This window comes from Apus apus, chromosome 12 (assembly GCF_020740795.1).
Source record: "Apus apus isolate bApuApu2 chromosome 12, bApuApu2.pri.cur, whole genome shotgun sequence".
Taxonomy (NCBI): Eukaryota; Metazoa; Chordata; class Aves; order Apodiformes; family Apodidae; genus Apus; species Apus apus.
In genome coordinates, this window is record NC_067293.1 from 12,112,383 (window position 1) to 12,129,398 (window position 17,016).

General features: G+C 41.7%; 1 protein-coding gene across 2 annotated transcripts in view; it reads right to left on the minus strand.

Annotated features, from left to right (window-relative positions):
* Nucleotides 1-17,016, minus strand: part of CAPN6 (calpain 6) — a 59,351-nt gene that overhangs the window by 29,520 nt on the left and 12,815 nt on the right. The gene's annotated exons all lie outside the window — the stretch shown is intronic.

The following is a 17,016-nucleotide window of genomic DNA, read 5'->3' on the forward strand; positions in this document are numbered from 1 at the left end:
AAAGAACCCAGACCTAACATAAAAAGTAATCTACTTTCCCTTTTACACTACAGAGACAGGCACTTCTCTTGATAATACCAGTCTGATCAACTTCAGCCCAGTACACCATTCCCTTAATTTTGTTTTTAAGCAGTTTGAATTATGTCAGAGCTGAGAATTCTTTCATTTCCTTCTCTTCTCCCATCCTCATATCATACTTAGTCAAGCCCTGTAGAGACTAAGGTCAGTGTAGGGCAGTAAGGGGAAAGGCAATTCTTTCTGAATATGGATGCAAAAATTCAGTTTTGGCTACTGCCAACTATGAACAAGCGTCATCTAAAGGAAGGTAGCAAAGACAGCACTTATTTTGAGGTTTTTTAGCTGAAGAGGTAGAAGAGATTGTCTATCCTATAATAAATCCCAGCTGTGCTGGCATGTTTATAGAAACCCACTCCAGATCAGGCATTTTGCCAAGGCAATTGCAGCTGCAAAAGAAAAATAACGAGTCCAACTGTGCTAGATACTTCAATGCATGCAAAAGGCCTTTTGCAGCCTTGTTATGCCTGAAAACTCTTTGCCTATGAAGTAAAAAAAAGAGAGGTCTTAAGTTAGAATTATGCCCTAGGGTATAGCTCTAACCCCTCAGAGAAGAGTCCTCCAAGAAATCTCCACAAAAAAAAAGCATGGTCAGATACAACTCGACTGAAGGAGCCCTTGCCAAGATCAGGAAGGGACTACTCTCAGCCTGATACTGTTCTCCATGTAAATCAACAAAAGGAAGATTTAGTCCTCAGGTTTCTGTTTGTACACCCTGAGCTCAGGTTGTGTAATTCCTCTGTAAACTTCATGCCCATTGTCCTGTAACATTAATTGCTGAGAGCAAGATACTGCCCAGTACTGCTTAAAAAAAGAAACCCAACTCTACACAAGGGGAAGAATACACCAAGTTGCTGCAGCCTGTTGTAAAAGAAAACTAACTGAGTTTTCTTTTTTTTGGGGACTGAGAAAGGCTTCTTCCCCCTCTTCCCTCCCTAATAAATGCTGTTACAAAACCAAATGCATCACAAACATTTTTACAGTGTTCTTTTATTCCATTTTCAGCTTGGAGCTAGTGGTGAAGGCCACAGGTTTCAGCCTTGCCCTGCCTGTGGGACATGTGGATTTGGGGAGGATATGAATCAAAGTTTTGGAAGAAAAAAAAACCAAAACATCGGGCAACATGGTGTGTATCTTGGCTGCCTCTAGATTTCACCTGACCCTTGGAGCACTAGAGCTGCTCTCATCCAGAATGCTGACAGTTGCTGGAAAGGGTAAAGTAGGATGTGCTGTAGGGCTGACCTTTTCCTGAACCTCAGTCAAGAAGTGTTTACTGAAGCTCAAGTTCTCTGCTACTTCATCCCAGAAATCACTCAAGACTACAAGGAAAGGTTTTCAGCTCTCTCAGGACCCTCTTAGCAGTATACTATACCATCTCTTGCAGCACTATCTATGTTTGTGATGCTTCAGATCAATGTTCTACAGACCCATAGCACATTCACAATACTTTGTTTTTAGAGAAAAGCTTCCTTTGAGGATAACATTTGTTTTTCTCGTTGAATTTATTAAAAAAGTATTAGTGATCTGAAGTTGCAATTTTCCAAAACGTTCCCATCTTGTTTCCTCCACATCTCACTCATCAGTGATTCCAGCCTCTATGGAACTTCACTCTCTGCTATTCCAAAGCTAAAAGTTTTTTGGGGGGAGTAATTTAATCAAAGCATCATTTTAATTGGCTAAAAATTATATATTTAAGTTTCTTGAAAAAAGTAATTTCTTTTTCATCAGAAAAGACACCATTTTGGGACCACTAACCCAAAATTTTATTGCAAAATGCTTTTACAAGAATTTTCCATGCTTTTGAAAGGGTAATGCTCCATGAAAAACAGGTAGATATAGCACATCTATTACTTGAGGCTGGACAATTCAGAGCTTACTACTGTGAGCACAAACATCCAAATAGCCTTTGCTGGATGAGCTGCCCACCAGCAGCAACAAGGACATTACAAACCTGTTCCTTAGTATTGAAAAATAAAGTAGTTAAAAATCATTAATGGAGATTAGAATGTGTATGACAGCAAGAAGACAGACAGCATGCGGGGAAGGGCCCCAGACAAGTCAGATTCATTGCACATGAGCTATGCTGTCAGTTTGCACATGTGCTGGGACTTAGCAAGCTGTAACTGCTCCAAAGGGGCTGCCAGCAGTCCAGGGGTCTTAGACCAATTGGCCTTTTTTTCTCCAGTGGAAAGAAATTGAGAAAAACTGAATGCACAGTTATTTTGAGAAACAGTTGGTATAAATGATCCTAACTCTATTTCTATTTCTTTTTACCAAAGCAGTGGAAATGTCTCTGAATTCAATGCTAGCAACAGAGAGATGGCCAAGTTCAAAGACAGTTTAGGGTGACTCCCCAACATGTCCTGCAGGCACACACAGATGTGACCGAGGTCAGACATGGGCTGCAAGTCCACTCACAGTTCATCAGACTAAAAGGCCATCCATGGTTGAGCTATGGTATTTTACTGCTTCCTCTAAATTTTTTCTCAATCAAGTTCTTGAACTAGTTTCCTAAGATGGAAAATAAAAACAAGAAGAAAATTAGGTTGGACAACGTCATACACCATTTTTCACAGCACCGGAATTTTCAGCGCTGGATGAGTGCAGAATAAACAATTCCGAGGTCTGTATGCCTGACTATTCACCTCTGGCTGAGCAGGCAGCTTTTTTCTCTGCCTGATAATGAGCATCATTTTAGCTCAGTGGCCACAACCTTTCAAGGCTTGTCTGGTCTGACCTCATGCTGTGTCTCAAGGGGTTGGTAACTGATGCAGACTTAATTCTTCACCACTGCCTTTTAGGAGGAGGGGGATACCTGTTTACAAAAGAGCATTAGGTAGATTTCGGAGAACTCGTCCTCCCTCTCCCCTTCCCCCTTTTTTTTTTATTACATCGTGGGTGTTTTTTGGTATTACATTGGGCATTGTGTAACAAAAACAAAGCCAGGACATCTGAGAAACACTGTCCAGAGTGAAATTTCAGATTAAGCTGAAGGTGATTTGTTTTACTTGAAACCCGAGATATTTCTGCCTTGTCCCACGGCAATACACAAACTTTAAAGGTTAAAAAGCATAAACCTAAACCATGACATTGAAGACTTGAAATGTAACATTTCTGAGCCTATTTAAGTCAGAGTCAATGCAGTATCTCAGTTCCAACAGGAAATGGATCAGACTTTTAAATTCTAGTCTGGACAACCTTTCTGGCAATGATCAGCCTAAGAGCATGTAAAATGGAGAGTATTTGTCTTTCAGTACCACAGAGATACGCCCAGTACCTTGCAGAGAACCACAGTGCTTTCATGCCATCAGAATTTTATCAGATCACTCATCTACAAGCTCTAGAAAAAAGCCTTCACACCAGGCTACTTTTGAAGTCTTTTCATAGAGCTAACTCCTGCCATTCACTGCCCAAACTGGGTGTGAGCTGCAGACAGGAGAGTGACCCCAGCATCTAGTGCTGCTGAGACGCTAGCAAACATCAGGGCAGAGAAGTTATGAAGTGAGGATAAACACCAGCATTCACCAGAGTGCTCAGAAGGGTCACCAATGTTGCTGATTGCAGCCAAAGAGAGGAATACAGAAAACTTTGCTAAGGAACAAAACAAAGAGATCAGTGGAGAGAAACACCTTCCCATTTCAAGAAATCTCACTGCTTGCCTAAGAGTTCCAATTTTGAGCTAAAAAAACTTCGCATTGAAAATTACAGAGCATTTCTTTTCCTTCTGAATCCTAAAAACACTTATGACTCTGCCAAATGAGTGGATCAACTCTCATAAATTCACAGAAACTACCAGAAATAATTTTATTTACACATCTTGAAAATAAACAGCAGCTTGTATTTCTAAAACATCTTGTAAAACCTTATCTTGGAAAGATGTACATTCAGCCATAAAGTTCTCAGCACACAAGGTAAGTTTCTTCTGAGTGATGAAGCTGAAAAACTCCCAACAGTGATTTCCAAAGTAAGATACTTAAGCAAAGTCACAGTGGTCATACCTGCCAGGCAATCAAGTCTATTCTTTTCCCTCCATGTAGGTCAGCTCTTATTTTGCCTAGGATAGATCACTGTTAGAGGATTGAAATTAATAAAATATTTTTGGATAAGCCCCTTTCCTTCCAATTACATCAACACTTCAAGAAGTTTTTGAAATCTAAGGAATCGTATGAGATGATAAAGGGTAAAATTTATAAGGGTAATTGTGTGACCAATATGCCATCTCTGCAGCTGATTATGCCAAATGATGGCCAGTATTGCCACTACAGCCATTAATTCCCGCTTTAACTAGGCACCCTCCGTTCTAGTTCTGCCTCTTTAATTATGTTCTCACATTTGGTTTTCTGCCCCATGTTCTCTTACCGATTCAACACATTTCAGAAGGAATCAGTAAGAAAACTTCCATATCTCACAGATCTGTCTAGCACGCTTGCTTTTTGGTATCTCACTCTCTTGTGGGCATTCCAATATCTAATCAAAGATACTGGCCTCTTCCCAGGGTCTCCTGCTCCCACTCAACTGCCTGTTTTCACAGTGCTTATAGTTTCACCAAGACATCTACCCATTTTCCAAACTGGGTTGAAATCGGTCAGTAGTAAAGCATTGCTGGGGGGAGAGGGGAACATACAGACACAGGCTTGGAGACAATGTACCTGTGATTGGGCTTCCTCTGGGGGAAAAGCAAATGCAACAGGAAGAGAGACCCTGACGTCAAGTTGCTAACTGTTCAGTGTTCTCCAGTGACACTAGTCAGACTTGCAGATCACAGAGCATCCCCTAAATACAACCAAAATTACTTGGCTACTTACATCAAGGCTGGAACTACCCTTTCCTCCTGTCCCATTCAGCCTTGGAGGCACCTCTACTTTGATACCAAATGCAAGTGACTCCAACCTCACAATTACTGTCACTATTTCCCTTTTAAGATGGAGATTCTCCACGAACATTTAGGAACTGCTGTGAGATCTTTAAGTCTCCCATCATCTGAGAAGACAGAAACCTCCCAAGGTCTTCTACTGAGAGAAACAGTCTGCTTATTTCCCAGGAAGAAAAGTTCAAGAGGTGTTGCTAACTCAACATCAAATACCAGCTAGTTTTAGATCAGAGTGCTCCACCTCTAAGTGCTGGAGAACCACTCCAGATCCAGCACTGCTCCTCTCCTACCAGTTTTCATTTCTTTATGATTGTTTTCCTGACACATCTCAGCCAGATATAACTCTAAATCCCATCAGGGACACTAAAGTAATTCTGGTTCATATGTCTCTCCAGTAACCTCTCTGCTAATGCTCAACACACCAACAACTTCCAAGAGAAAATCACCCTCACACTATCGATCACATTAATTATTTTACTTAATCAGGGTCTGAAAGTCCAAGTAAAGTTGGTGGAGCAGGCTGTCCAGGACAATACCCAGATGGCTCCTGAACATCTCCAAGAACAGAAATCCCATTTCCTGATGCACATGAGTAGGTCAAGATGGCTTCTGACACCTGCAACACTGGTCAAAGTTCAGTGCATAAAAACCAGAAGATAATATTTGCTCTGAACAAAGTCTATTTTCCTGAGAAAGAACATTTGTTTTCCTGCAAATTTGAAAAGATGCAAACTCAAAATGTTTTAACCTTTAAGTTAGAAACAATGCCACATATACAGGAAACACAGCAGTTCTAAAAGATGCCTTCTGTGAAGGATTTTTAAGCTTCTTTTTAGCCAGGAAAATATAAATCTTTATTTAATTTTAAATATAATTAATCCTTGAAGGAAGTATACCTTTAGATCACAGGGAAACAGCATGAAATTAAAACAAATTGCAAATCTAAGATATACTGGCTTACAAAACCTCAAATTCCTCAACTTTACTTATCCCAAGTACCCTTTCAAATATGGAAATAAAATGAGAAAAGCATAAAGTTCTTCACATAAAAGGATTTTTTTTAACGTGGATCCTTTCCACTCCTGGGAGAGTGTTGACAGAACAGCAACTTCACTTCCTTTGCAACTGACATGTTTGGGCTATAATTTTTCCTTCAGAGAAGCCAGACATTTAACTCTTCAGGAAGACTAAATCAATGAACTAACAATTACTGTAAGCAGACTGAACACTAGCTGAGAATGTGATCCTTGGGCTTTTTGTTTTCCAGGCTCAAAATAAAATTTACCATGTCATTCCTACCATCATCACATTGCCTCAGGACAAATAGAAGCTGACTCTCTGAGAACCCAATTTTCATCTAATGATGCTTGAACCAACTAAATAAAACCTGACACTTTAAACTTTAAGGAAACATTGAGAACCTTGCAATTGTAATGTTTATGTTCTAGAAATGACATGGAGGTCGTTTAAGTATTTCTTTATAGGAAACAATAACAACAACATAAGAAAGCCTCCATCTAATCTGAAGGAGGGAAATATTAACTGGAAAAACTGTCAAGAGAGGAGATACCAAAATACTGGCACCTGGAGAGCTGTCTGCTTGGCAAGTGTGCATGTCATTTACAAATGTTTTCTCATAATTATATCCCTGGAAGACTTGGGTGAATAATGCTGTTGAAAAAGATGCCATTTTCAAACCCTGCCTCTCCATTGTATTTAAGTAAATGCAACACTCACTGAAGAGTGAGTGTATCTGAGGATATGGCCACAAAAAAGAGGAAGCCATGCCTCACACCGCCCTGGTACCTGCCTGACCAGGGGAATGAAGGATGCAGCTGTGTATTAGGACATCCACTGAGCTCCCAGCTCTTCTGCAAGGGTTCTGGAGGAGGGAGAACAGGAATGCTGGCCAGGTGCCACAGTGGTTTTCGCATCCTGTCGTGACACAGCCAACACAGAAGGGCACAACTAAGAACAAAGAATTTTCTGAAGTGACATCAGAAATGGGATTGAGCCATCAAATTCATGACACACAGGGTCCACTCAGTCACCAGACTGTAATGGAGAGGTTAGACATGAGGTATTCACTGATGGCTGAAGGCTTTAGAGTTCCATCTCTTCTGGGTAAGCTCCATCTTAACAAGATTTTCCAGGAAAAAGAAAATTATGGAATTAATAAGGGCAAGCAACAGTTCCATGCTGGGAATATTTTGGCAATTCCAGAAGAAACATGTCATAACTTCCTAAGATAAAAACATTAGGGACAAATATTCTGGGAGGAATGGTTTATTCCGTCAGTAACCAAGATGGAAATGTACCAAACAATGTTTTCATGATGCCTCCCACACTCAGCCCACTGGGGGAAAGGCAAGGTAAAATCCAGACTACAGCAAAAATCCCAAGGCTTTGAAAGGGACCAGGGTTTCACCCCAAAAAAGACGTTATTAATATTGAGGTGCAACTCCTTGTGTCACTGAAGGTAATGGGAGTACATCAAACTAAGTTCATAAATTCCTAATGTTTAGAAAAGGATGCTCTCTAAAACACCCTTAGGAGAATAAAACAGCATCTGTTTCAGTTCCACTGGCACTTCTTAAATTAATTGCTCATCTCAAAAAATTTGAGAACCTCTTCTCCCAAGTTCTGGAGCAGGAGGTTCTCCTGCATTTTCCTTTTTCAAACTGCTTTACACCCAGAAGCATAATGAAGGTCTCGTCAGGGCTAAGCATGCTGCCAGAGTCAGGCATCACCAGTCTGCTGCAGGAAGGTGAGGAGAAACACAAAAATCTAGAACACAGCTGAGTTCCTGTTCCTATTTCTGATGAACCTTCTCAAACACAAACTGAGCCCACCTGAATTAAATACCGTAACATTTTGGGGACTTCTTATCTGGAGTATAGTTCAGCCACAGCACACTGAATTCCCCAGTACACCTCAGCCTTGATTTGAACTGCAGATTCCAGACTAGGAAAATGGGACATGGATGAGGGTCACACAGCTGTACATACCCCTCTGAGACATGAATCCTGGCCACTGCCAACAGTAACTGCCAGAATGGATTACAGAGTTGAGAGATCCCTAACTGTTTGTTTGGCTATGTGAGAGGAGTCCTCCGGGCACCACACAGCTTTGCTCACTTCCTAGCCTCAGGAACAAAACAATTAGGAAAGAAAGTGCTTAACAACACATCTGCAACAGCCCTTTGCTTTTGATGATTGCTCTGTCCAGTAACTTCATGCTTCTTGGACCCATCATCTAGAAAGGCAGACGGCTTCTCATCAAGAATATTACTATTTTCCCTTCACTACTCTTAGCACATGCAAATACTGACTCATGTCACTGGGAAAAAAATATTGTAAATCCCCCATATAAAGCTAAAGCTACTCAAAATGTCCTTTGGATGCAAGTCCAAAGCATTGCTTCATCCTTCTTCCCACTCTACCATTCTGCCTCCGAAGTTCCTGTCAGATGTCCATGTATGTTCATGTCTGCTTGCTCTGGGTGAGGAGCTGTGAGTGTGAAACACCTGCAGTTACTACCAGTCACTGGTACCAGCCACAAAGCTTCTTAGTGCACAGTGACTCTGTTGTTGTCACAGGTGGAAATGCTATTTCAAGTGAACCAAGATTGCAGGTTGCTGAGGGTTTATATTGGTGACATTTATAGTTTTGTTTTATATGTTTACACCACTTCACCTTAAAAATTCTCTAGCAAATGCAATCAAACACAAAATATTTGCTGTTAATAGAATTCTTGCAGGGTCCAATGCACAGCAAACTTCCAGAGACAAGTCTGTTAATTATTACTTTGATGTTTCAGTGACAGAGGTTGCTTTAAGAGTTGTAACAGGCCAAATCTGCACACACAGTCAACACACATTATCCAACCCAAACTTCTGAAAGTAAAGTCCAATTAGAATGCCTGCTGGAAGATGAGGCAGGACTTGCAGCAGAGCGTGTCACAGCCACTGTGAAAGGATCAGTGTCAAGTTGAACATGAACTAGCCCAGTGGCCACAGCCTAGGCACGTCGACCCAGGGTGGTTTCCCATGCAGTCTACTCCCCTTTGACTGTGATCAACATAATGTGACCTCAAGTGGTTGAGGAGGGATATCTTGTGGCAGCTGTCTCTTCTACTCTGGCAATAAAGGCCCTTCCTTTTGCTCTACAGGATTTGCCTCTGTAAGAGATTAGCTAACAAGAAGAGATGAATAATAAAAATAATCTGAAACACAGGAGACCAAATTGTATGCTCTTTGGTGCCTCCTTTGGAGTCTTCCTGTTTCCCCAAGCAGCTTTCAGATTCTGAGCTGTCAACCTTGTTTTACATGGCTAATGTAACAAAAATACTCCTGTTTGCCTTTCTTCTAGCCAGATAGAAAAAAAAACACCTCCTCCCAGTTGTGAAACATACAAGCACACCTCCCAAAAAATTCCACCTTTGCCTTTTCTCGGCCAAGTAAGGGCAATGGACTGCTCACTACCTTAATCTGCCAAGCTGCTGCTAAAGGGTGTCCCTCTGCTCTGATCTTTCCTCCTGCTCTGAACTCACTTTGGCTACCAGCTCCATCTGCCTGATTTCTGAGGCAGCAGGATGCAGCACATCCCAAATACAGAAGCAACAGCAATCTTTAAGCAAGTCATGAACATGCAGTCTGAGCCCTCTTCTGCTTGAAAAGGATGATGGTCTTCTATCTCCTTCCTCCTCAGAGAAGCACCCCTTTCCCTCAGACCCAAGACAAACCACAGTAAGAACTAGAAACACATCCACACTCTGCTACCCTCACCACATCAGAGCAATGTGCAAGGCAATTATGCTAAATAAGTCCTAAAAATAGGTCCTGAGGCACAGAGACTAGAAAAGGGCTGGAGAAGCCCAGCATGACTCTCCTCAGAACGTCTGTATCATCAACTACAACACCACAAAAAGCAGCAGTTTGGATTATTTGCTTGGACAGTTTGCTTCCTTTATTTCTGCAAATAATACAAGCAAAGAAATGTCCTATGAAGCGAAAAACAGAAAAGCAGCAGTAGAGAACAGACAGGAAGGGAAGGAACATGTGAAAGTGTGTTTCCCTGCAAAGGGAGAATTAATTTTATTTTCAGAACATACTCAGTGAAAAAAAAACCAAAACCAAAAAAACAAAACCAAAACAAAACAAAAACAAGCAAACAAAAAAACCACCACAACAAACCAAACCAAAACACCACCTCAAAACCTTAGGAGAAAATAATAATGGGAGAAAAAAAGAAACAAAACAAAGCCCACAATGTTTTCAGGGAATTACTTGGCCGGACACCATCAGAACATGCCGTTCCAAGTACCTTAGAGTATCAGCAGCCGAAGTCCCTTCATAGCTGGAAAATGTTTCCTTGCCTCCAAGAAAAAATTTCAAGAAACACTTCATTTTTTTCAGTGTATCAGTCATCAACTTATCCCAGTACCTCGTAAGCTTGATCTTTAAATTCAGAGCTAGTTAACATGATTTCATAACATTTTATTGTTGTGCAAACAAGAGCAAGACAATTAAAACCAGTTGGGTTTTTTTTCTGTTATTTCCAGCAATAAAGTTTCTGTCATCCACAGTACTTTCTGGCCAGGAATTCCAGATATTTCCACCCCATTCCAGACACCAAGACAATTCCTATGTATGCTCAATTTGCTGGCGAAAAGCATGAGAAGCAACGAAAGGAAGATCTCGTCCATAAGATGTCATGCAACATTTTAAAGCACTGGACTATGGTGGAATGGAGAGGGTTGCTTGTCTCCTTATGCTCGTATTTCTTCTTCCTTGAAAAATCCAACAGGTCCCTTTTCAATCCATATCAGAACAGAAACCACCATTACAACTGCATGTATTCAGTCTCCCATAGGGAAGAAAGCACACACACAAGCACATCAACATACCCTTCACAGCATTCCACTGAGTCTGTCTCATGTGCACCAAGTATCTGTACTTTAGCATACAAATATTCTTCTTGTATCCATAAACTAAAATTTTCTTCAGGTACAAATCCATAGATGCAATGGTTAATAAAAAACCAAATGCTAAAAACTTGATCCACTCCATCCTCAATATTTCTTTAACATTTACATTTCAATTTCCCCTTCAAAAACAGGCAGATGGTTTAGTATTTATGCTTTTTCCAGGAGAAGAAGAAACACTTGAGACAGTACTTCCTGGTGCTATTTCTCTTATGTTTTTAGCACCCCACATCTACCTGATCATTCACATCACTTAAAGCCCATGGATAGAGGGCTTTACTGCCTAGACTTGTCATGAACATTCAATTGGCTTGAAAACCATTTCTGAAGTGCAACTAGAGACAAGATCAGGACCTTGTAACTGATGGTGAATAAAATCAATGCATGAACCATTTTAAGCAATGACTGGTTAAATGTCCTTGCCCTTGATCCCTAAGTGTTGCTGGACTTCAAAAGCATGGGAAACATCAGTTTTAATACACTGAAGACATGCCAGGGTGCTACTAAGTGCTTTATAATGTTTTGAATTTCAGTGTATTCCCATGTACCTTTCATGCACCAAATCACAGTTGACAACCTCTGTCTCTGCACTACAAAAACCAAGTGGCAACCAATCCCCTTGAACATTACAATCTTACATTTTCAACTGCTGGTAAAAATGACCCAAATAATCTGATTTCACCAAATAAGATAATAAAGCAGATTCTGAATCCAACTGATCCAGACTTAAGAGCCACACAGTAAGGGTGAGACTTGTTTTCACCTGAATTTGAAAGACCTTGCCCCCCACTTTTGGACACCTTCTCCTAGTAGCCCAATTCCATGTGGTCTTGATAAATCCTACTGTGTATCACCAGGATGCAAGAACAGTGACAGCTGAGACGTACAGGCTAACTCCACTAAAATTACCCTAAAGCTTTTGAGACTGATTTTTTTAGCGTCTCCAACAAAAAAAACCCAACACCAAGGTTCAGAAGCCAAGTGCCAGCACTAATTTTACCCTTAAAGAAACACACACCATGATGGAGTTCTGCCTACACCAGGATCTCAAATTGGTGTCAGTTCCTTGTTAATATCACTAATGTTCAGCCATCACCTCATCCCTTCCCCCCTAGCTCAAAATTAAATCTAACAACCTGAAAACAATTTGACTTAATTGCAACTGTATCATCCTCTGCAGGTTCCAACTGCCAATCCCTGCCATTTGAATGTGCAGTTGCTATGGCAACGGGTGTGAAGAGCATCCTTTTGTGTTGCCACATGCATCTTTGGGATCTGTACCAACATCTGAGCTCCCACAACTGGTATAGATTTAACACCTTCCTCCCCAGGAGCAGCCTGTCCTGCACTGGAGTGCAGGGGCTATGGCAGCCAACCCTTGGCAAGCAGCTACTTCTCTGCAGATGGACACGTGCAAGAGAATGGCAGATGGCTGCAGCCAAGCTCCGTATAATCAAAGGCCAAGGATGCTCTAGCCCTATAAAATAAAATGTTCAGCAGTGCTAGACTGCATTGGCAGGAGGTTATGGGGTGCACAGTTTATTGTGCACACAGCTAATGAGCAAAGAAGAGATCCTTTACCATAATTTAAAAATAATTTTCTTCTGGTGGTTTCTGGCTACCTGTTGTGGTCCGTTCACCCATCCTCTCTATACTAACAGGTTGCATCCTATCTAGAGGACTACATGGTCTTCTCTCCACCTCCACAATATAAAAACATGATTAACGCAAACAGAAAGCTTCCCATCACCCTCCCCAGTTATCTTCTAGGGCAGACTGCTTCCTAGAGTTTAGCTCTTAATTTATTTCCTTTTTCTTAAAAGGTTGAAACTCAGGTCAGTGTCTACTTTGCCTATAATCTTTTATTCCTCTTTAAATTCTGCATGGCTTATGCTCTTCTATAAAAAGTAAGGTGCACTCCAGGCCTTCCCTTTTTATATTCATGCATACATGTTTAGCAAAGAAACATCTGACTTAATCTTTCCTGCAGCTGAGAATAAGCTAGAGCTCAAGACCAGAAGCCAAGTTTGCTTTTAATGGCAAGTAAAAACTATTCATAACAATGCCAAATAGCCTCCCTGCTACTGCACTCATCTTATCACAGCCAATTACTGCATTCAAAAGTGCCTGTTAAAATGATATCTAGTGTAATTCAGGAAGTCCTCTAATCCTCTGGGAGCCCATTCAGCACCAGTAATGGGCTGCAATGTCTGAAAGTCACCCACTGAAGGTTACTCTTGGTACCTCAGACTCACTTGGTCTGTCTGTGGAGGACAACATCCATGGTGTTGTGATCTTGGATGTGACAGACACAAAAGGAAAAAAAAGCCATTCACATTAGTATAAGGCCAAATTTTTCATGGCCCTTTTCTCCTACAAACACATTCCAGAGAGGCACAACAAATAAGCAAGCTACAAGACACTGGTGCATGGCTCACATAACCTACAGCCTGAAACCAACTTTTTATTCTCATCGATTCCTCCACATGTTTGGGGCACACAAAAAAGATTTGGGAGCTCCTGCAAAGCTCAGCAGAGGCTTGCCACCACCCTTTGAAATACATCTCCCCAGATTCCACATGTGCCAGAATTTTAAGTACAAACACAAAAGTCACAACACACATGGCATAGCAACTTGTGTTCATCTGCACAAGAGTCAATAGCCATCAACAATGGAGAAACATGGACAGCTCTGGACATAGGGAAACAAAACCTAAAACTTCAGCAGCAACTTCAGTACGCTGACCCCACTGTCCCTCAGTGGCAGCCTGGAACAGCACAGAAACAGTAGCAGCACCTCCCAGTATGGTGTCAGGGACAAAGGAGGGAACAAGCTGTATCTCATAAAGGCACATTACAGCAAGGTGGCTTCTGCACTCTGGAAGGCTCTGGAAGATGCTGCACCTTCAAAATGGTCATGCTCAGCTCTTACTATTTTACAGGCAGACAGAAGAGTTGAGATATTAGCAGAGCCCAATATCCTGAAACACCAGCAAAGGATTCATGTTGACGGCATCAACACCTGAACCCACCCTCTGAATCTGTGGTTGGCAGCAACCAGGTACTTGTGGGGTTTGATTCACCTCAGCTGAAGCCAACATCTCAGGTATGTCATTTGGATCAATTTCTCTCTGCTGCCTGCAATGGAAGCTGGTGGTGTCTGCCCTTCATCAGACATCCCTTACAAGCAACTAACCTTTGGGCAAGGTGATTCCTGCCTGAAGTACCCATAAACTGCCTTGGGTTGAGCAACCAAAGGGCTGTCCAGGAGGAGCCCTCCCCTGGGGCTACTGCAGGACAAGGACAGGAGGTGGGACACTGCCAGGGAAATCACAGCCAGCAGTCTGACACCAGCATCATCTGTCAACAACTCTGTCAGAAAATGTCATTCTGACAAAGATGATTTTTTTCTCTGAAATCCAGTCCAACATTTCTAGATATTTTTTTTTCCCAGAAGTGAAAATTTTGGCATTTTATCCTGTTTTTATTCTTTATAACACATCACTGGTGTGGAGAGTGTCACAAGGGAAGGTGATATAGAAATAAAGCAAAATAAGATCAAAGTTCATTTTTAGACAAATCTTATGGTACATTCAGACTTTTCCCTACTTTGAATAAAATAAGGAATTTCAGAGTGCTACAACTTGCCAATCCCATGATTCAGCCAGTTCTATCATATCTCAGGTGGAGTCAGACCTTTTGAGTTCATTTACTACCCAGCACTGAATTACAGCATTATTAGCAAACACACACCTAACGTCCTGTGTGCAATCAGAATCTGCTAGCCTTGCTGGCCAACTGCATGCTGTGCCACACTGCACCCAGAGAAACCCAGACCCAATACTGCACATAAGCAGTGTGCATTGCTCTTATTTGTTGCATGATCTTTCCATAAGATTTCTCCTTGGCAATTCACACCGTCCTAGGGTGGCTGCAGTGTAATTACACAGTGCTTTTTGTGTTCTCCAGTTTCTTAATACTGGGGTGCCACAGAAGTAACACTACCCTATCTTTGTCTCCTTTCCCAAAGAGACTTTGAAAGTACAAAACAAGTAATTAGTGTCAGATTGTTAATGATCTGTCACTGCAAGTCTGACTGGAATGAGCAAACAGAACATATTTAACATTGCAGGTGCAGATCCAAGGACAAAAAGTGGAAGAAACCCTCCAACCCTCCCTCCTCCTCTTTTCTCTCTCTCACTTATGTTCATTTTTCCATTAAGGCAGAATAAAACCCTTTCAACTATACAGATAGCCTGCATAGCTCTGTCTGGCCACCACCAACCATTTAGGGTAACTGAACAAAGCGTATCTGTGAGCCAAAACTAAAATACCAGCTTTCACCTCTCCTCAGAAAAGCTTTAGATTCACAGATCCCAGATGAACTTGTTTGGACACCAGCAACAACCAGAGCAACTGCAGAAACATCCTCCAGCTTTGTGTCCTCAGGGCAGCCCTCCCCAGCTGCTCAGACAGCTACACAGGCTTGGGAAAGCAAACAGCTGCCTGCTCCTACTGGTGTAGAAGGACCAGCAGCTGGACACGCTATCCATTGCCTGTGTAGATGGTGGGAGGACAGGGAACTTGGTGCCATCACTTAGTTCCTTCACATTCAAGATGCTGCACGAACATCTGGGAGGGCTGTGGAGACACAGCTATAGTTTCTGGGTGAGTTGGCGAGGCAAGATGACTAAGTGGCCTGCTCAGAATCTGCCTCAGTAGATGACAGTTCTGGCCTTCACCTTATGCTCATATTGTAAGGCCACTTCTCTCTCCATTCTATACAGCCCATCACTCCCAAGGGACAAATAAGCATTCAGCCAGTTAACCTGGAGCACAATATAGTTCCATATGGCAGAGAGGAGATAACCCATGCACAAATACTGGCAGGTAGATCCGCCCCTCTTCTCTGCTGCACAGAGACAAGCCCCTTTTCCTCAAGATGTTCTAATGGGCTCACCATGAGAACAAAGGCATCAACTCCTCTCCCACCATAAGGGCAAGACTGGGATACCCTAGCTATTCTTTACAAATGTAGGAGGAGCCCCACAAGGGTCCCAAGAGCTGCTCTATATTGGAGCAAGGAATGTGAGCAAAGAAGGTGCAGCTTTAGAATAGCACAGAGAATCACAGAATGACTGAGACTGAAAGGGACCTTTGAGGTCATCTAGTCCAATGCCCCTGCATCATCATCAAGATCATCAATGAAGATGTTGAACAGAATTGGGCTCGTTGACCCCTGGAACACAATACTAGTTACTGGCCTTCAACTAGACTTTGTACTTCTGATTACCAACTTGAATGAACACACACACACACAAAAGAACAGCCAAAATGGCATCCTTGTCTAGACCCTAGCTCATTTCACACCTCTTAGGAAGCACAAAGTCTTTCCCTGACCTTGCTGTGATGTGTTGCATGGCATTTCCCCTTCTGGGACAGGATGAAAGACTCCAATTAAAAGGAAAGCACTACAGAAATAAAAATAAACCTAAAGACTTTGGAATGACTACATTTTTTCCAAATTCATTCTCCCTGTTCTTCAGTCTTGTGTCTTACTTGGAAAACTAAAAGGAGAAACACGAAAGCAACCCTTACTCTGCTAAAATTTCAGTATTGAAGCTGCTGTGAGAAATGTACACCATCAGGAAAAAAAAGATGAAAAAACCCCCAGTCTAATGACATCCTGACAGAGTGCAGCCTTGGTCAGCCTCATCTGTTATCCTCTGTCACAGAAGACAGGGAACAACAGTACCAGCTGCTTTTGGAGTAGATCACATTGGAATCATGTTTTTAAGAAAAGACACTCAAGTTTGTGCTTCCAGAAGAACAACTGTAATCCCGAAAGTGTACATGGGTAAAGGACAAATTAATCACAATTCAGGGCAAAAACACTGTGTGATCTGGCAGGAGGCTTCCACTGTCTTCTTCATTACATTTGTCAGAGTATCAGAACAGATCACACTCTCTGATGGAAAGCCACATTATCAAAGTTGGGCCCAATTTTGCATTCTTCTAAATTATTTCCATATGGCTGTTAACTACTTTAGAAATACAAGATACATGAAGCGTAAAACCTCAAAGCA